Genomic DNA, 19,282 nt, shown 5'->3' with positions numbered 1-19,282 from the left:
AATCAGGTGACTTTCTTCTTCGTATGGGAGCAATCCAGGCTCTCTGTCCCTGCATAGAGATAAGCACTGTTGGTGGCAGCTCTGTGGTGTGGCTGGGCCCGAGCCTACCTTCAGCTCCAGCGTCTAGCCCTGATCAGTCGAGTTGATCGTGGGAAACAGTCTCTCCTGTTTCATGGGAGTAAGGCAGCATGTGGACCTTACTGCCACCAGGCCTCCTACAGTCATCAGGGACTTAGCCCTAGGAGGCAGCCCACGTTGGATGTGAAAGAGAGGGGAGGTAGGAAGGGAGAGAGTCCTCATGTCATTGTAGCAATCAATGCTGTTCGCTGTACCTCTGGGCTCCCAGTTGGCCAATAAGTCCTTCGTTTAAGTTTTAATTCAGTTTTCTGTTACTTGCCGCCAAGAGCATTTTATCTGCTGCACCCAACAACTGGGCCGTTGAACTGAAACACAGTTCTAGACCTCACAGTGCAGTTTATCCATGGCAACTGTCTAACGGTAGTGTATTGGGTAATTAAGTTGCAGCCACCGATGGTAGGTGAGGTAGGTCAGACGATGCTGTTAGAAATAGAATTGTATTTTTCATTCACATGACAGACCGAAGCAAGTGTTCCAGGTCAGCAGTTGGCTCTCTTTCCCTTGGTTCCACTAGTTTTTTCAGGAAACCAGCTTCCTTCCACCTTTTGCCTCCCCCATCTCCTAGGGCTTTGTCAGCATCCTCATCAAGCTGGCAGAAGGGGAAGGAAGATAAAGGGGGTACCTCTGCCTCTTATAAACCTGGGTCCAGAAATGGTACGAACTATTCCCACTCTCCTTTGGCTCAAACTCAGTCATGTGGCCCCAGCACCCAGCAAAGAAGGCCAAGAAGAAAAAGTAAATTGTTGATAACTAGTTCACGGTCTTTCCCAGAAAGAATGTTCTATAAGATTATTAAATTACATGACAAAAAGCTCAAGAACAGTGCACATAATATCAGCCCAACTTTCCAAATGCCCATGTCTATACGTGTATAAGCTATGCCTCTATGTCAACATTTGTTCTCGATCTCCTGCAACCATGTTCCCCTTCTGGCACCTTCATGATGACTGCATTTGCAAATACACTCCACCACCCTCTGGTGAGCATTACAGATTTCATTGTAGATCTTGTATGGAGGCTAAGATGAAATCAAATTCCTCTACGGACACTTGTTCTTTCCTCCAAAATTCTCACCCCATGTCAGTGGTCCGTCTTCACCATCCACATGCTTCCTTTCCACCATGACTGGCACAATCACCACCTGACCAGAGCCCACTCTGCCCCCTGCCCTTGGTTATATGCCATCTCAGAAAAACAAACACTTGCTAATCAACTCAAAACCAATGATATACTTTTCTCCTCCAGCATACCCCTCCAAGAACTTAGCAAATAATTCACTGAACAAAGAAAGGTTTCTTCTTGGGGTACATCTGCTGGATGGGGAGCTGCTAAATAAGATGAGTTTTTGCCATAAAAATTCACTTCCGTAGACAAAACTGGAGGGATAGTCCCAAAATGTCGACCGTGTCTATCTCTAGGTAACTGGATTACACGTAATTTTTTTCCTCCTGCATAATTCTGTACTTTTCTGTAAATTTCGCTACTGTATTTTTTAAAATGTTCTATAGTACATGCTGTATTTCTTTAATAAGCTGAAAAGACATATTTTTTTCCCAAGATTTTACTCACTTATTTAGAGAGTAGGGGGAGGGGCAGAAAGAGAGGGAGAGAGAATCTGAAGCAAACTCCCTGCTGAGCACAGAGCCTGATGTAGAGCTTGACCCCATGACCCCAACATGACCTGAGTTGAAATCAGGAGTTGGACACCCACCCAACTGAGTCACCCAGGTCCCCCAAGCTGAAAAAACATATTAAAGGAATGTATTTTCGCTCAACTTCCGTGATCGATAGGGAACTGTAAATCAAAAACCACAATGAGATCCTACTTCATGCCCATTAGGATGGTTACCATAAAAAAAAAAGAAAAGACAAAAAGAAAAACAGAAAATAGTAAGTGTTGTCAAGGATACAGAGAAATTAGAATTCTTGGTTGTTACAGGAAATGCAAACCAGGGCAGCCGCTGTGGAAGACAGGATGGAGGCGCCTCCAGGCATTAAACGTAGACTTACCATAGGATCCAGCAATTCCGCTTCTGGATTGACACCCAGAAGAAGTGAAAGTGGTATCTCATAAAGGTATTTATAGCAGCTTTATTCACAATTGCGAGGAGACAGAAGCAGCGCAAGTATCTATCGGTGGATGAATAGATAAACAAAATGCAGCATTTACAGACGATGAGATATTATTCAGCCTTCAAATCTTGAGGACATTATGCTAAGTGAAATGAGACAGTCACAAAAACACAAACACTGTACAATCTACTTGTACGAGCTACTTAGAGTATCCAGTTCATAGAGGCTGAAAGTACTATGGTGGTTGCCGGGGCTGGGGGAGATGGGGAACGGGGAGTTAGTGTTGAATGGCTACAGAGTTTCAGCTGGGAAAGATGAGAATGTTTTGGAGACGGACGGTCGAGACGGACGGTCGAGACGGACGGTCGTGTGAATATCCTTCACACCACTGAATCGTATACTCAAATGGTTATTTGAAGTGGCAAATTTTTGTATATTTTACCATAATTTCTTAAAAGAAATTAGCCTTTCCAGAAGCAGCTTTATAAGAATTCTTCACTTGGATAGCTTGTGATCTCTTTTGAAACCAGATATTGCTACAGTTCAGACTTTTCATCTCTATAGTATTACTGTTTTTTTTTAAATTTAAATTTTGTTAATTAAAATTAACATACAGGGCAATATTGGTTTCTGGAGTAGAATCCAGTGATTCATCATCCGCATACAACACCTAGGGCTCGTCCCAAGGGCCCTCACCCAGCGAGCCCATCCCCCACCCACCGCCCTTCACCACCCTCAGTTTGTTCTCAGTCATTAAGAATCACTTATGTCTTGTTTCCCTCTATCTCTCTTTTTTTCTTTTTTCTTTCTTTTTTTTTTTTTTAATTAAGTAGGCTCCACACCCAGTTGTGGAGCTCAGTGCAGGGCTTGAACTCAACCCTGAGACTGAGACCTGAGCCGAGATCAAGAGTCGGACACCTAACTGTCTCAGCCCTCCAAGTGCTCATAGAGTATTACTTTTAAAATGGATTTGTAAGTGATGTAAAGAAAAATACTTATTACACCCAAATTACAGAAGGCACAGGGATTGATAAGCTATGGCTTTCTCCTCCCTAAAGATTTGCTGTCCGGTAAGTGAGAAGGACAAGTAAACAATGAACTATGGTCCACAGGGAAATGAAACCGTGGCCAAGTGTAGAGATAGAGGCACTGAATTCTGCCTGGGTGGTTAGCGGTGCTTCCCAGAGAAAGAAGTGTTTAAACACTTGGGGGTTTACTCGTAGAGACAAAGGCGTGAACATGGGGGCACACTGGAAAGTGGAAGAGAGATGGAGGGACAGGACTGGGACGTGAGGAAACCAGTCAAGCCACAAGTACCATCCCCAGAGGCCTCTGGTTGGTCACGGGACATCCCGGGACTTTGAACGTGCCTGGCTAAATAAAGGCTGGAGAGAAGGCAAGCTCAGGCCTGCACGTGGCAGCGTTGCCTTTACTGGGGAGAGGACCCCGGAGGCCGGCTAAACTCAGAAATCATGTGAAAGTCAGCCATGGGTCAGGGCCAGAGTGGAGACCTTGGCTGGCTCAGCCGTGTGGTTCTAGAGAAAGACGGAGCCCGCCAGAGCTCCCTGCAGAAAACAGGGGAATGGCTCCCTACCTGTTGGTGCCTGATCACGTGCAGGTGTTGCTTTTGTAGTCTGACAAGAAGAAGAATGGAAACTTCTTCAGTCAATCCAAAACCTTCTGTAATGTTCTGTTGGCATCTTGGACTTGGCCAAGCTGAGGCCTGTGGCTTCCCCCAAGCCCCAGAGGCACGGACTTCTCTTGGGATGATGGCAGGCAAATGGTACACCGCTGGGCAACCGTCACCTTTGCCCAGGAAGAGTGGAGACCAGAGCGTGCTTGTAAACTGGACATCTGAGGGTGCTGCGTCAGTTGGGTTGCGGGATGGGGGAGATCGATATGTGATACGGGGATATTGTAATACTGGACCTGGAAGATCTTCAAGGTCAACTCAGTTGCTACCTTATGGTCGATTGGTGTGTGTCCCTCCTGTCACTGCGGCTGTTTCTGGCCTCTGAAGCCTCTGTCATCTGCTGGTCCCTCCCTCCTATGGGGCACATCTAGTCCAGGCAGCTGCCTAGATGGCCCTCGTGGCTCCTCTCTGTAGCTCCAGCACCCCCCTCGGAGGACCCTTCCTGCTGCTCCAGGGACCAGAGCAGTGAGTGTCCACAGCTGGCTCTCATCAGGCCATGGCTAGAGCACAAACTGCAGGGGACGGGTCATGTGGAAAATCCCACAAATCCAGATCCATCCACTCTCAGGGGATCGGGCCCCTCTCTTATCCACAGATCACAAAAACCTCTACCCCCTTACCTTCTTGGAAGCCTCTTTCAATTCCCCGGGCAGGCTTGACTGCACGAAGAGCTGGAAACTCCCTGCCTGGGGTCAGGACACCCAGGTCTGGGAACACAAAGCGCCGGCTGTTTTTCCTGGAAGGGAGAGGGGAAATTATCTTGTCATTGTTTTTGTTGACAGGTCAGAGTGGCAAAAAAGATAAGCTACGATTAATTTCCCAATATCTCACCTTGTTGCTCGTTAATGAGCTCTCTAGCCTGAACACCTGGAGACAGGTGGGCTAGGCTCCCCATCTGACACCGGACGTCAGTGGAGCCCTTGACCTGACACCTGTTAGTCTGCTCTGGGTCTTTCTTGGCTCCCCAGGACGTGCCTGTCAGGCAGTTCTAGTGGGCCACTGATTGCTACTTCCTTTCCTTTTTTTCCCACCCCTGTTGCTGCCAGGTGGCCCTTCCCACTCCATCCACCTCTGTCTGGTCTTTCTCCTAGTTATTCCTGTGTCCTCAGGCACAAAGCCCCAGAGGACCTGATTTTAGAGCAGAGCCACACTCATGAAGCAGAACCAAACCCCAGCGATGCCTGAGCATTAGGAATCTGAGGGATGAACCCTCCTTACTTCCATGTAGATTTAAAACTACCTTTGTACTAAGGATCCTGGCATGCCCCACCCCGAGGAGTAGCATCCTTTGTGAGGAGCCCACTGCCCCAGGCCCAGGTCAAGAAACCGTGAGATCAAACGGCCTGAACGAAGCTATGTGGACAAGGCCCTTCTCTCCTGTGGCTCAGGGAGAGCCCTTGTCTTTGTTCACCAAAGAAAAGGCCTTGTTCACTTTTTCTGGAGTGTTGTTTAAGGAAGCTTGCAATCTGCTTGGTTCTGTATATTGGATTTTCCATCTTGACTGGGGCCCTAGTGAAGCTGAAGCCAACCTCCCCTCTCATGGCCAAAGTCAGGGACTTTACAAGTTCTCAACACTGGAAGCTTTGCAACATCGGAGCCTCTCCCCCGGCTTCCTTCTCCAGCCTCTCCCGACAGTCTCCGAGTCTGAACACTTTGGCCTCGCATCCGGGGTCTGGGGTGTGTGTCAACAGTACGAGGGCTGCTTCTGCATGTCAGCTGCTGCGCTCCGCGTCCACTTGCCCAGGTCTGAAAGCCACGACCTTTCGCCTCCTCCTGGTGCAGCCCCCACCTCCCTGCTGCCGCCTATGCGCGCGGACAGATACAGGATCCAACAATCTGATTTATGTTTCCCAGATTTATCGCATCACCCGCATACCCAGGCCGGCTGATATTTTAGGAGCGTGAATCAGAGTGTCTGGCATGGCTTTCTCTGCAGCGGAGCTCGTCTGCAAGCATGATGAAGTCGGGAGGGGGAAGAACTCCACTTATCAGGGAGGAAATTTGTGTCAGTGACAAGTTTGCCTGGCAACAGCGCTACGAAAGAGACACGCTAGGCCTCAACATCCGGGCCAAAATCTTCACGCCGCTGGAGAGCGTCACGCTGAGCAATTTTCCCCCTTGGTGCGCTGACTATACTCTTTGCGGGGTGGGGAGGGGGGAGGAAAGGAATGTTCAGCACAAGCATTCTCCCAAGGAGATGCCATCACCTGCCCTCAAGACCCAGGGCGGGTGTAGACATCCAAACACTTGCAGATACCTTGAAAGCAGTGCTCGTTTCTTCTCTGCCTTTGGACCTCGACACCCAGATCCATGGTAGGCAGAGCACAGAAGATTACTGCAGGTGTGTTAAACCAAACCCAGCCCCAGCTCTGTCTGTACTTTGAGTGCCTGTGAGTGTATCGCTTTACCCCTTCAGGCATCCTTTTTACCACTTACCAGTAATCTCTTAGAGGTCGTCCCAGGTCTGGCATTCTAGGATTCTAAGGTCAGGACTAGTTTTAAAATCCTAAGAAAGCAGGGCATTTAAAATATTTCCATAAATGTTTATATCTCAGATGCCGGATCCTTGGGCTCCTTTATTACCCCACTGTGTGCACGCAAGTCTTCGGGCTTAAATGTTCCCATGAATACCTCACCCAGTGGTATCTGGGGTATGTTTACATTTTTAGCATCCGTGTAATTCTATTTGGTTTTATGCCACAGGAAGTTCAAGCCTGATTCATTTAAGGAGTTTCGCAAAATGAATCTTTAAAAAGGGAAGACGATGTGTTGCACATGTTAGACCATTGTACTTTGCCTTGTTATCCAATCAGGCATGTTGGGGGTGGCTCGAGCTTTGGTCCAGGAATCTGTTAGCAATCCATAAAGTTGAATATTTTACTATCTTATTTGGAAGCATGGAATTTAAGAGCTGGAATGGACCTTCGAGGTAGGTCAGCATCTCCGACTAAACCAAGGGCAGGGGAGATTTTGCCCATTTTTGCCTGCCTCTCAGCTCTCGATGCGGCTTTCCTATCGTGGGTCTAGAAAATCTGATCCAAAAAAGCCCCGGTGCTAAACCTGAGAATGAGAGGGTCGGGAACAGACAACAGAATTGTGTCCAGTCTGAGAGTGTTTTCCTTCCCCCCCCCCCAAACAGACAGCTCCAGAGTTCAGTTCCTGCTTGTCACGGGGCGGGGGGTGGGGGCAGCGGTGCAGGGGGCCACCGAGGAGGGTTCGTGCCAGGTGGCAGCTACCTTTTGCTGGCTTTTCAAGAAGTGTATACCAAAGAGAAGCCGCCCTCCATAAAAGTCAGCTGAAGACCCATGGGCACCTTACAAGGGAACATTGAGCCCATGCAGACTGACAGAGAGACCGAGGACTCACAGCGATGCCATCAGACCTCGGATTGGAGTCAGCAGACAGGGCAGCGGCGGAACCCAGAGGAGAGCCTAAACCAAAAAGGAGAGAAGCAAAAATCCCGAGATGCCCCTAGTGAGATGGGAGATGAGGGTGGAAAGTGCAGAGGTGCTGCCGTGGGTCCCGAGGAGGCAGCATGATTGCGGGGGACCCTACGCCTTAACCCATGGGACGTCTAAGCTCCAATGGAGGACACAGTCCTCAAAGTGAAGGCTGTGGACGGAGGGAAGGAGCATACTGGAAGGTGAAAAATGAAGTCCAAAGCTGGGAGAATTGAGGGCAGGGGAAGGTGAGGGCAGCAGATTCAGAACCGAGTCTTACATTTCGGGAGTTCTTCTCTGTGGCACTTGACCCATATCTGGGGCGACCATTTAAAGGCCCTCTGCCGAGGTTTGCACAAAGACAATGGACTGAGGGGATTTGAACAGGATCAGAACAGAATCCTGTCCTTTAGACAGTGTCCTTGGATACTAGAAGTTAATAACGGGGCCACAATCTGTATTGTACAATCTCCATTGTACTTTTGGCTGCAAGTAACAGGAGACCCAGCGGAAAGGAGTTGGAACCCTGAGGGATATTTAGCATCTCATAAAACAAGAAGGTGACAGAGGGCGGTGCCAGGGTTTTCCAGGAAGGGGCTCCCCTGCCTGCAGCAAGGACCCTGTCCTTCCCATCTTTTTTCCCCACTGGTCTGCAGGCTGATGCCCGCTCAGGATGGTTCTCCTTGTGGCGTTGGCAGTTTTAGGCATCCATGCAGACCACAATGGTCAAGGCAGAAGAAAGACCCAAGTCCTCACTTGTGTCACATCTTTGTGTGTGTGTGTGTGCGCGCGCGTGCACACTTGTGTGTATGTCATTTCTTAAGAGCAAAAAATCCCTTCCCAGAAGTGCCTCTTACAACATTCCCTCCCATCTTCTCAGTCACGGAGTGACCTCATTACTGCACCAGGCATTGTCCGTGGCCATCTTTCAGCAGAGCAAACTAGACCAACAGACTGGCTGAGGCTGTTGAAGTTTCATCCTGCGGGGTGGGAGGCTTCCCCGGAAGCATGCGGCTGTCCAGGCAGAGGTGGACAGAACTGGGAGTCTACGTGGGAGGGAGAAGGATTGAGGATCCAAACTGCACATGGGATTAGTTGTTCTGGGTAATGGTGAAGGGACTGGAGAGGGTGTCCCCAACCCAGGCTTGCTAAGCCCCTCCACTGACCCTCTGCACTTTGGGGACAACTGTGACAGAGGAGTGACTGAGGTCAAGGAGAAGTGAAATGACAGAACAGGGTTTCTCAGGTAGGGAGGGGCAACTCTCAAACTACGCCCCCAACTCGCCCTTTTTACCACCACGACAGCTCTTTCCCTGTGACATTTTAAACCACCTTCTTTAAAGCCTATTGCAGGGAAAACGTATTTGTTTCCAACTTTATTGAGACATAATTGACATATAACATTGTGTAACTTTATGGTATAAAACGTGATGATTCAATACACATATATTTTGCGAAATGATCACCACCATAGCTTAGGTAGCACATCTGTTACCTCACGTCATTATCTTTTGTGTGTTTCCTAAGAACATTTAAGATCTACTGGGAGTAGATCGTGAATACTTTCAAGTATACAGCCCAGTGTTGTTAACTGGGGTCACCACACGCACATCACAGCCCCAGGATTTGTCCTAAAATGAGAAGTCTGGACCCTTTGAGCAGCACCTCCCACATTTTCCCTACCCCCCAGCCCCTGTTTTTATAAGTTGGCCTCTTGTTAGATTTCACATATCAATGCATTTATATAGTATTTCTGTGTCTTTGTCTGAGTTCAGTGAGCACAGTGCCCTCAAGTTCCACCCAAGTTGTCACAAATGGCAGGATTTCTTTCTTTTTGAAGGCTAAAGTTTATATACACCTATATATAATTACATATATTTGTTATATAGTTATATATATAATACATATTTTATATATAGAACATTTATATATATAATATATATGTCATATATATATATATATAAATTTTCTTTATCCATTCATCAATAGACACAGAAGTCTATTCCATGTCTTGGCTCTTGTGAACACGGGAGTGCAGGTGTCTCCTTCAGACACATATCCAGGACTGGGATTCCTGGATCATAGGCCAGCTCCCTTCTTCATCTTCTGAGGAACCTCCATACTGTTTTCCACAGTGGCTGCACTAAATACATTCCCACCGACAGGGCATGAGGGTCCCTTTTTCTCCACATCCTCGCCAACACTTCTTATTCCTTGTCTTTTTGATAACAGCCACTCAAACAGCTGTGAAGTGGTATCTCACTGTGGTTCTGATTTGCATTTCCTTGATGATTCGTGATATGGAGCATCTTTTCATGTATCTGTTGGCCATCTGTATGTCTTTATTTTTTTTTGAAAAATATTTATTCCATTCCTCAATTTTTCAATCAGATTATTTGGGTTTTTTTGCTGTTGAGTTGTATGAGTTCCTCACATACTTGGGATATCCACCTCTTACCTGATATATGGTTTCTAAATATTTTCTGCCATTTCATAAGTTGCGTCATCATTTTGCTGTTTCCTTTGCTGTGCAGAAGGTTTTCAGTTAGACATAGACCTACTTATGTATTTTTGCTTCTGTTGCTTGTGTCTTCAGTGTCCAACCCCCTACCCCCCAAAAAACTGGTTCTAAAACCAGTGTCAAGGAGTTTTCCCTGATGTTTTCTTCTAGGAGTTTTATGGCTTCATGTCTTATATTTAAGTCTTTCATCAATTTTAAGTTCATTTTTAAAAAGATTTTATTTATTTTTTTGACAGACAGAGATCACAAGTAGGCAGAGAGGCAGGCAGAGAGCAAGGGGGAAGCAGACTCGCTGCTGAGCAGAGAGCCTGATGTGGGGCTCGATCCCAGGACCCTGGGATCATGACCTGAGCCGAAGGCAGAGGCTTAACCCACTGAGCCACCCAGGCACCCCAATTTTAAGTTCATTCTGCAAGTAGTGTAAGATCGAGTTTTAAGCTTTTGCGTGTGGATACTCGGTTTCCCCAGAACCACTTCTTGAGAAGATTATCTTTTCTTCCTTCGAGTCTTCCTGCCTCCCTTGTCAAATATTAGTTGGCTGTATATGCATGGGTTTGTTTCTGGATTCTTGAGTCTATTCCATTGATCAGCGTGTTTTGCCATCCAGTTTTGATTACTACAGCTCTGAAGTGACAGTTTAAAATCAGGGAATGTCTGGCTTTGACATTGGTTTTCTGTTTTCTCAAGATTACTTTGGCTATTCAAGGTCTCTTATGGTTTCATACCAATTTTACGATCATTTTTTCCTATTTCCATGAAAAAAATGCCATTAAAATTTTGATAGGGATTGCGTTGACTCTGTAGATGACTTTGGGAAGTATGGACATTTTTGCAACATTCATTCTTCCAGCCTACAAACACAAGATAGCTTTCCATTAATTTGTGTCTTTTTCAGTTTCTTTTAGCTGTGTCTCACAGTTTTCAGTGTATAGATTGTTCACTTCTTTGGTTACATTTTTTCTTAAGTATTTTTTTATTGTTTTTGAAGGTATTGTGAATAGGATTGTTTTCTTTATTTGTCCTTCAGATACTTAATGTTAATGCATAGAAATGCACCTGATTTTTGTGGGTTGATTTTGTGTCCTGCAAGATTATGAAATTTATGTTTTAGTTCTAACAGTGTTTTGGTGGTTTCTTTAAGGTTTTCTATATATAAGATCATGTCATCTGTAAAAAAAGATAATTTTACTCCTTCCTTTCCAATTTGGATGATCTCTCTCTCTCTCTCTCTCTCTCATCTCACTGCTGTGGCTAGGATTTCTAGTGCTATGTTGAACAGTAGTAGTGAGAATGGTCATCCTTATCTTGTTTCTAATTTTATTTTATGACCTACTTTTTTCTTATTTTAAGAAGGAGCTCTTAGTTTTTCACAGCTCTTTTCATATATGGCCTTCAGTATGTTGAAGGATGTTACTTGTATACTTTATTTGTTGAAAGCTTTTATCGTGAAGGGTGTTGAATTTTGTTAAACGCTTTTCTGCATTGGAAGGATTGTGTAATTTTTTTTAAGGTGGTATGATTTTTATTCTTCATTCTGTTAATATAGTCTACAGTGTTTATTGATTTCTGTATATTAAACATGTATCCCAGACAGAAATCCCACTTGATCATGATGTATGATCCTGTTCATATGTTGAATTTTAGTTTGCTAGAATTTTGTTGAGAATTTTCGCATATATACTCATCAAGGATATTGACCTTTGGTTTTCTTTTCACATAGTGTCCTTGTCTGGCTTTGACATCAGGGTGATGCTGGCCTTGTAAAATGAGTTTGGGAGTGTTCCCTCCTCTCCAATGTCTTTTGGAAGAGGTTGAGAAGAATTGACATTACTTTTTTAAATATTTGGTAGAATTCATCAATGAAACCATTTGGTCTTGGGCTACTTTGTGGGAGGGTTTTGATTCTTCTTCAGTATCCGTGGTCATTATTGGTCTGTTTAGGTTTTCTATCTCTTTTTGCAGTCTTGGTAAGTTGTCTATTCCTAGGAATTTATCTATTTCTCCTAGGTTATCTGATTTCTTGGTGTATAATTTTTCTTAGTAGCCTCTGTGGTCCTTCCTATTTTGTGGTATTAGTTAGAATGTCTTTTTTTCATTTATAACTTTGCTATTTGAGTCCTCTTTCTTCTCTCCTTGGTTAATCTAGCTGTCAACTTTATTTTTTAAAAAAACCAACTCTCAGTTTTACTGATTTTTTAAAAATTTCTTCTCTGTTTTTTTTTTCTTCCTACTGCTAACTTTGAGCTTAGTTTGTTCTTTTTTCTAATGACTTGAGATGTAAAGTTAGGTTGTTTATTTGAGATCTTTCTTTTTTTTTAACATATGCATTTATTGCTATAACCTCTTAGAACTGCTTTTGCTTCATGGCGTAAGTTTTTATATATTATATTTTTATTTTCATTTGTCTCAAGATACTTTCTTTCTTTTTTTTTAAGATTTTATTTATTTATTTATTTGACAGACAGAAATCACAAGTAATCAGAGAGGCAGGCAGAGAGAGGAGGAAGCAGGCTCCCTACTGAGCAGAGAGCCTGATGCGGGGCTCAATCCCAGAACCCTGAGATCATGACCTGAGCCGAAGGCAGAGGCCTTAACCCCCTGAGCCACCCAAGTGTCCCTCAAGATGCTTTCTGATTTCCCTTTATATTTATTGACCCACGGGTTGTTCAGGAATGTGTTGCTTAATTCCCCCATTTTTGTGAGTTTTTCAGTTTTCCTCCTGTTATTGATTTCTGGTTTTATACCATTGTGATTTAAAAAAGATATGATTCTAATCTTCTTAAATTTGTTAAGGCTTGCCTGGTGACCCAAAATACAGTCTATCCAAGTGCACTTGAGAAAGATGTATATCCAACATCTGTTGGATAGAATGTCCTGTTTATGTCTGTTAGTTCTATTTAGTCTATATTGTTATTCAGGTCAAGAGAAACTTGTTTTGCCATGAAATTGGGTGACATATCTAATGTGGCAATAATGAGATGTGGCCATTTTGATGGGAACAGCTGAGGTCGGAAACGGAGAGACTTGGTTTTATTCTTGACTCCGTTTTCTACTTGAGAGGCACTGAGCAGTTACTTGATGTCTGTAGACCTACCTCCATCACCACAATTTCTTTGACATGTGGGTTCTTTCATGGGACGCTACCATGAGGGCTTTCCTGGGGGCTACTATGGCAATGAGTGAGGCATTCTATAGGTGCACAAAAACAGTTCCGGCTGAGGGGCTGAGAACAAGGAGGCAGGGGAAACAAATGTCCTCATTTTTCTCTTCTCTCACCCTTCCATCTCCATTACTACTCACTGCCTTGGCCAACCCCAACAAGAAGCCGAGGGACAAGGAAGGAAAAAGAAAGGGTGGGGAGAGGGGCAGTCTATACAAATATCCAGTATAGGTGTCCTAGGTGCCTTATGGATGGATAGAAATGGATATTATTTTTGTTATTTTTTAAGTTTCAGAATCCTAAAGTCAGTTTTTCAAAAAAGGAAAGGTCAAACTTCCCATATATAAGAAAACCAGACCACGTGTTAAGGACCACAGCCCCTGGCTTTCCTGTTGCTCTCTTCTCTCATCCACAGATGAAAGCATGCTAAAGGAAAATTAGTTACATACTGAAATTCAACTATTTGAGGAAAATTTGTGAGAAGCGTAGCTGAAATAGTTTTGTGATCTTCCTGCTTGTGTAAATACAATATGCCCCCCGCCCCCCGAGAGTGTCTCTGTGTGTCAAACAAGTTCCTCCACTCCAACTAAACCAACCTGTCAGTGTAGCCAGACGCTAGGTAAACAGGTCTGACAGAAGCTGTGGTAATGACAACGTGGAAGGCCATCTATCTTCTGCTATGATGACTGCATCACCAGTGCGTGCACCTTGAGTCGTTTTTCCTGAAGTGATGATTCCAGCGGACCATTTGATACAGCCACACTCTCTGCCCTGTACCCATCAATGACCAGCAAGTGATGACAGGTCACTATTCCATTCTAAACTCCAGAGCCAGACTTGTGTAGTCAATGCAGATTTCTCCTAGCTCAGAGATGAGTCACTGTGCAATAAGCGTAAGCGAATTACACATGGGATCCGATGAGTGTAGCCGTTTGCATGCACAGCCCTCTCCTGCCTCCTGTTCTCACTCTTCCTCTGTTCTCTGTTTCTCCCCACTGCCTCAGATTTTTGCCTTCCTCACCTTTTTCTTCCATAGAGTCATTACTTTGTGATCCCCACCCGTGGATCCAGGTAGATTGGATCAGCACATCCAAAAAAAACAGCCCAACCTTTGAGGGGTGGAGCACATTTCCTGAGCCCAGAAGAGAACCAGGTTAGATTCTAGAGCAGATCACTTTTCCTCCTTGAGACAGTAACTGATATAGCCTCCAGTTTTGATGACCTAAGACCTTGGATGTAGGTTCTTGGTTACTTAGTCCACAAATTACCTTCTTCTGGTGGCTCAACTCATCACAGTTATGCCAGATACTGACCAGTTCTGTTCCCTCAGGAACTGATGTTTGAATCCTTCCCATGCCCACCCCTTACTCAACTGCTGAATGAGCCAGAGAGAAAGTATTTCTAATTGGATTCCTGTTTTGATAAGATTTTACCTGTTGCCTTTAAAATAAACACATAAAGGACTTCCTCTCCTCCTGCTTTTCCAACTTGTAGCAAAAGGAATGAAAAAAATACCACACACATTGAGAGAAACAAGACAGGGGAAGGAGGTGTTCTCTCAACAATAAGAAATGTCTCAGCAACTATAACTTAATTTAGAAATATATGGGTAATTCCAAAGAGGGAAAGTTTTAGTAGGAAGCATGTTTCTTCTAAAAGCAGCAGTTGTCTTTATGTAATGGATATGCACAAGAACTTTTTGTCATCCGTGCCTAGAGCTATTTGCTTCAATTATCCTCATGGATTTCAACTTACCTCCTCTTCTTCCCTTGAGAGCGAGAACATTGTTTATTAAAAAGGAGATCCAGTTCCCTTCTCATGTATCAGGTGCCTATCCTGTCACAGAAGAAAAGTGTCTATAAAGAGCCTCCTTTGCTGGAGTGGGTGTAGGATCCTCACTCGGATAAGATTAAGCTCGAGTGTCAGTCACACCCTTAGAGCAGTGTTTCTCAACCCAATTTGCACATTAAGATCACCTGGGGGAGTGTGGAAAGGGGTGGTGTATCTATACACACTGATTACCTGGGCCTCACCCTGGAGAATCTGATTTAATTGGTCTGAGGACCAGACAGCCGTAGGTTTTAAAAGTTCCTTAGTGGTTCTAATGTGCACCCAGGTTGAGAATTACTGCCTTAGAGCTTTAAGAAGTCTGCCCATGACTGGCTTTGTTGCCCTATTGACTAGGTAGCTTTCTTCTGAAATTCGAAAGGAGATTCTTGAAATTGTTTGCCTATCTACAGCCTGATGATGTCCAACCCCAAAGGAGAAAGGGATGTAACACCTGAAGCCTACGAGGGCCAGAATTCTGAAAAGTTAAATATTTGAATCTGAATATTGGAATACTGGTCAAACTGTGATGATGCTTCCTTCCCTCCTTCCCACCCCACCACCATATATATGCTTGCTTGTGTGTGCCTACATACATACATACGCACACAATGACATACCATGGTTCTACAAATGCACACCACTTTTGGCCCACCTGTCACAAAGCACTGAAGCAGTTAATTTCTATTTGTCAAAATGGTCTTCCTGCCCTTACTGGGGTGAAGGTGGCCTTCTTACCGTCAAGTTGTTTTCCATCTCAAGTTGTTTGTTTGTAATTCCAACACAGGTTCCCATAGAAACAGTGTAAATATGGTGATAAATTTCCAAAGTCACCTCAGTGTAGCCTGTTAACCCATAATACATCTAAACCAAAACACACAAAAAAATTCTAGGGCAATCACTATGGATTTAAAGCACTAACAACATGTGTCCACCCTGCTGGATTACTAATACACCAACATGTTCCTTGAAAGAATAAGGGCACAGGCAGGAAGAGTAACATAGAATGGCAATGATACAAAAAAAGGAGAGAGAAATGAGTCAAACTCAAGGGTGAGAGCGGCTTTGGAGACCAAGAAAAGAATGAGCATAAGCACTAAGTTTTAAGATCTAAGGGGTAGGCTGAGGTAGATGTAAGTGAGGTGGTATAATGGGGGTTGCCTATTTAGTAGATCATTGACATTCACAAGGAGACATTGGCAATCTTAAAAATTCCTGACTATGTAAACAGGGAACTCTTTATGGAGGCTGTGGGTTTCTTCCAAATTACATGCCCATAGGAATTTTCTCTGATTTTTATGAATATCTTGGTACTTTTGGTCATGTTTTCAATTTAATAGAAATTGAATTCTCTCTTGCCATTTTTTCACAAAGAAATAAAGTGTTACCAGGAAGTGGTGGAAACTGCAATGAACTAAAAGCAGATGCTCCATCTCACCCCCAACCAAAGGCTTCCAGGATGTGCTGCTTGCCAGTTCTCTATTTTTGTTCAAGAAATAAGGTATTTACATAGACTATCCTGACTTTATCCTGGAAGTACTAGTTAATGTAATAAGACAAGGAAATGTAAGGTATATAGATTTAAGAAGGAAGAAATAAAATTATCTTTGTTCACAGAAGATGTAATTATCTATGCAGAAAACCCCAAAGGATTGGAACTAATAAACAATTATGGCAAGATTGCAGGGTATGAGGTTAATATACAAAAGTTAGTAGCTTTCTTATATAAAAAAAAATGAACAATTGGGATTTGAAATTAGAAAAATACCACCATTTCTACTAGTGGCAACAAATTTTAAATATTTATGTACAAATTGAACAAAATATGTACAGGATCTATATGAGGAAAACTGGAAAACCTTGATGAAAGAAATCAAAGAAGATCTAAAGGGAGAGGTATTCTATGTTCATGGATAGGAAGACCTGACATTGTTAAGATGTACTTCTCAACTTTATCTGTAGATTCAACATAATCCCAGTCATAATTCCAGTAAATTATTTTGTGGGTGTCAATAAACCGAATTTAAAGTTTACATGAAAAGGCAAAAAAAAAAATAGCCAACACAATACTAAAGAAGAAGAGCAAGCTCAGAGGAGTGAAACAACACAACTTCTAGACTTACTATGGAGAGACGCTAATCAAGACAGTTTGGTATTGCCAAAAGAACAAATCAATAGATCAATAGGACAAAATGGCCCAGAAATATACCGACACAAATTCAGTCAATTGATCTTTAACAAAGGAATTAAGGCAATTCAGTAGAGATAGGATATTCTTTTCAATAAATGATACACAACACATGCAAAAATTCAATGTGGATCCAGACCTTTCACAAAAGTAACTCAAAATGGATCATGGACTTATATGTAAAAAACAGTACTTCTGGAAGACACCATAGGAGAAAATTCAAGTGTGCTTGAGTTTGGTGATGACTTTTTTGACAGAACATTGAAAAAACATGACCCATGGGAAAAGAAAAAATTGATCACAGATTTCATTACAATTTAAAACTTCTGCTCTGTGAAAGACCCCATTAGGAGAATGAAAAGACAGTCCACAAACTTGGAAAAATCTTTGCCAAACATGTGTTTTGTGGAACTTGTATCTAAAATACACAAAGAACTCTTCAAACTCAGTAAGAAAACAAACAACTCAGTTAAAAATGGACAAAAGATCCAAAAAACACTTCACCAAAGATGTTTAGATAACAAATATTTAGTATTTGTTTAGTAGGAATATGAATATGAAACATATACATATGAAATATGTATATGAAAAGATCCTCCACATTACATGTCATTAGAGAACTATAAGTTGGAACAACCATGAAATACCACCACACACCGATTAGAATGGCTAAAATCCAAAGTGGCTTCAAAAATCATAAGTGATCAAAAATATGGATGAGAATAACCTGCTATGTTAGTACTCCAAATTAAATGCATGTTTGAAGATGTGCTAGCAGTGGGACATGGAAGAGGAACTCTCTCTGGGACCAAGCTGTGAGTCAGTCAGAAAAAGGAAGATAGATTTGCCTGGCTGAAACAAACAAAAGTTACAAAGTTTTAAAATAGAATGAGGGGCAATTTTTAAGATGTCGATCACTCTATCTCCAGGTAAAGTCCAGATCAGTTCACTGCAAATAAACTAAAATCATCTCAATTTCTATGCCCATTAGATGCCTTCTGCATGGATGTACATTGGACTGTGCTCTAGAGATTGAGGGAGACAAAATGGTCAATGACATTTGCAGGTGCGTAAGAGAAGACAAGTACACCAATAACTAGATTTGATAAAAGTTATAGAAGAGGATTCTCTAGAAAGAGGGAGACTGGGGAGGAAATAAATGGAAGCTTTTGGGAGAGGGACATTTTGGAAGGGTCTTGAAGAATTCGTAGAATTTTTACAGGAGATCAGACAAGGTGACAGTCCAAGTCAAGAGCGCGCTGTGAGCAATCAACCAGATCAAGAAGGACAAATGTTAAGTGATGCAATTTGGCTGGAGTGGGGGCATAAACAGAGTGGTAATAGAAAGTGTGGCTGAAGGGCAAGATTTGAACATTATGTGGAGAATCCTGAATGTCAGACTGAAGCATTTGCGCTTAATTCAGTAGGCATTTATCAAGCATTAAGCACTGGACAGAACTCTAAAATTGTCCTTTTCTCTGTCCTTGGGCCTGATGTTGATGGAAAATTTGCTTTCTTCCCACATATATCTACATTTCTTCTCTTGTTCTCCCCTTATGCCATCCTCCTTCTCTCCTTTCTCACTCTGTTCCTGATGAATTTCAGATCTTCCTGCCTACTCCCCTCCCTTTAGCAGGGAGCAATGTCTGTGGCCTAAATTAATTCCATTCCATTAAAAATCCTATTTGTAAGGATTTTTTCTGGACTGTTTCTAACAGCACGACCTAACATAAGTCACTAAATAAATAGCTATCTGACGTCTGGCTTTTTTTTTTTTTTTTTTTCTGTTTCTCAAGTCACCAGGTTAACAACTCCATCAAGAGATGAAAAAGCTTTTGCTCTGTGGTTATGAGATGACAGATAACGTTGGTGTGCCCCGAAGTAGAGGGGTTCTCATAATTTGCTGGAGGGTGATAGTTAATGCAAATCTAAAAATAAAACACAGCCAGGCAGCCTCAGGTACAGCCCTCACCAAAAGCAAACAAGCTTTTAGTAGGCATGTCATTATCCCTACTTTATTTATTCTCCAAGCATTTATTGAACATCTACTCTGTAGCAATTACTGTGTAGGTTTAAGGGATAGAATCATAAAAGACCATGTTTCTACATAGCTCACATCCTGAAGGGAAAAAAAAAAGAAAACATAGCAACGTAATAAGTAATACAGAACTGTGCTTTCCAAATTTATTGTGTATACCAAATCACCCAGGGATCTTGCTAAAAGTACATTTTCATTCAGTAG

This window comes from Enhydra lutris, unplaced genomic scaffold (assembly GCF_002288905.1).
Source record: "Enhydra lutris kenyoni isolate GAN:26980312 unplaced genomic scaffold, ASM228890v2 scaffoldscaffold20, whole genome shotgun sequence".
NCBI classification, from domain to species: domain Eukaryota; kingdom Metazoa; phylum Chordata; class Mammalia; order Carnivora; family Mustelidae; genus Enhydra; species Enhydra lutris.
This window is presented reverse-complemented; position numbering follows the sequence as displayed.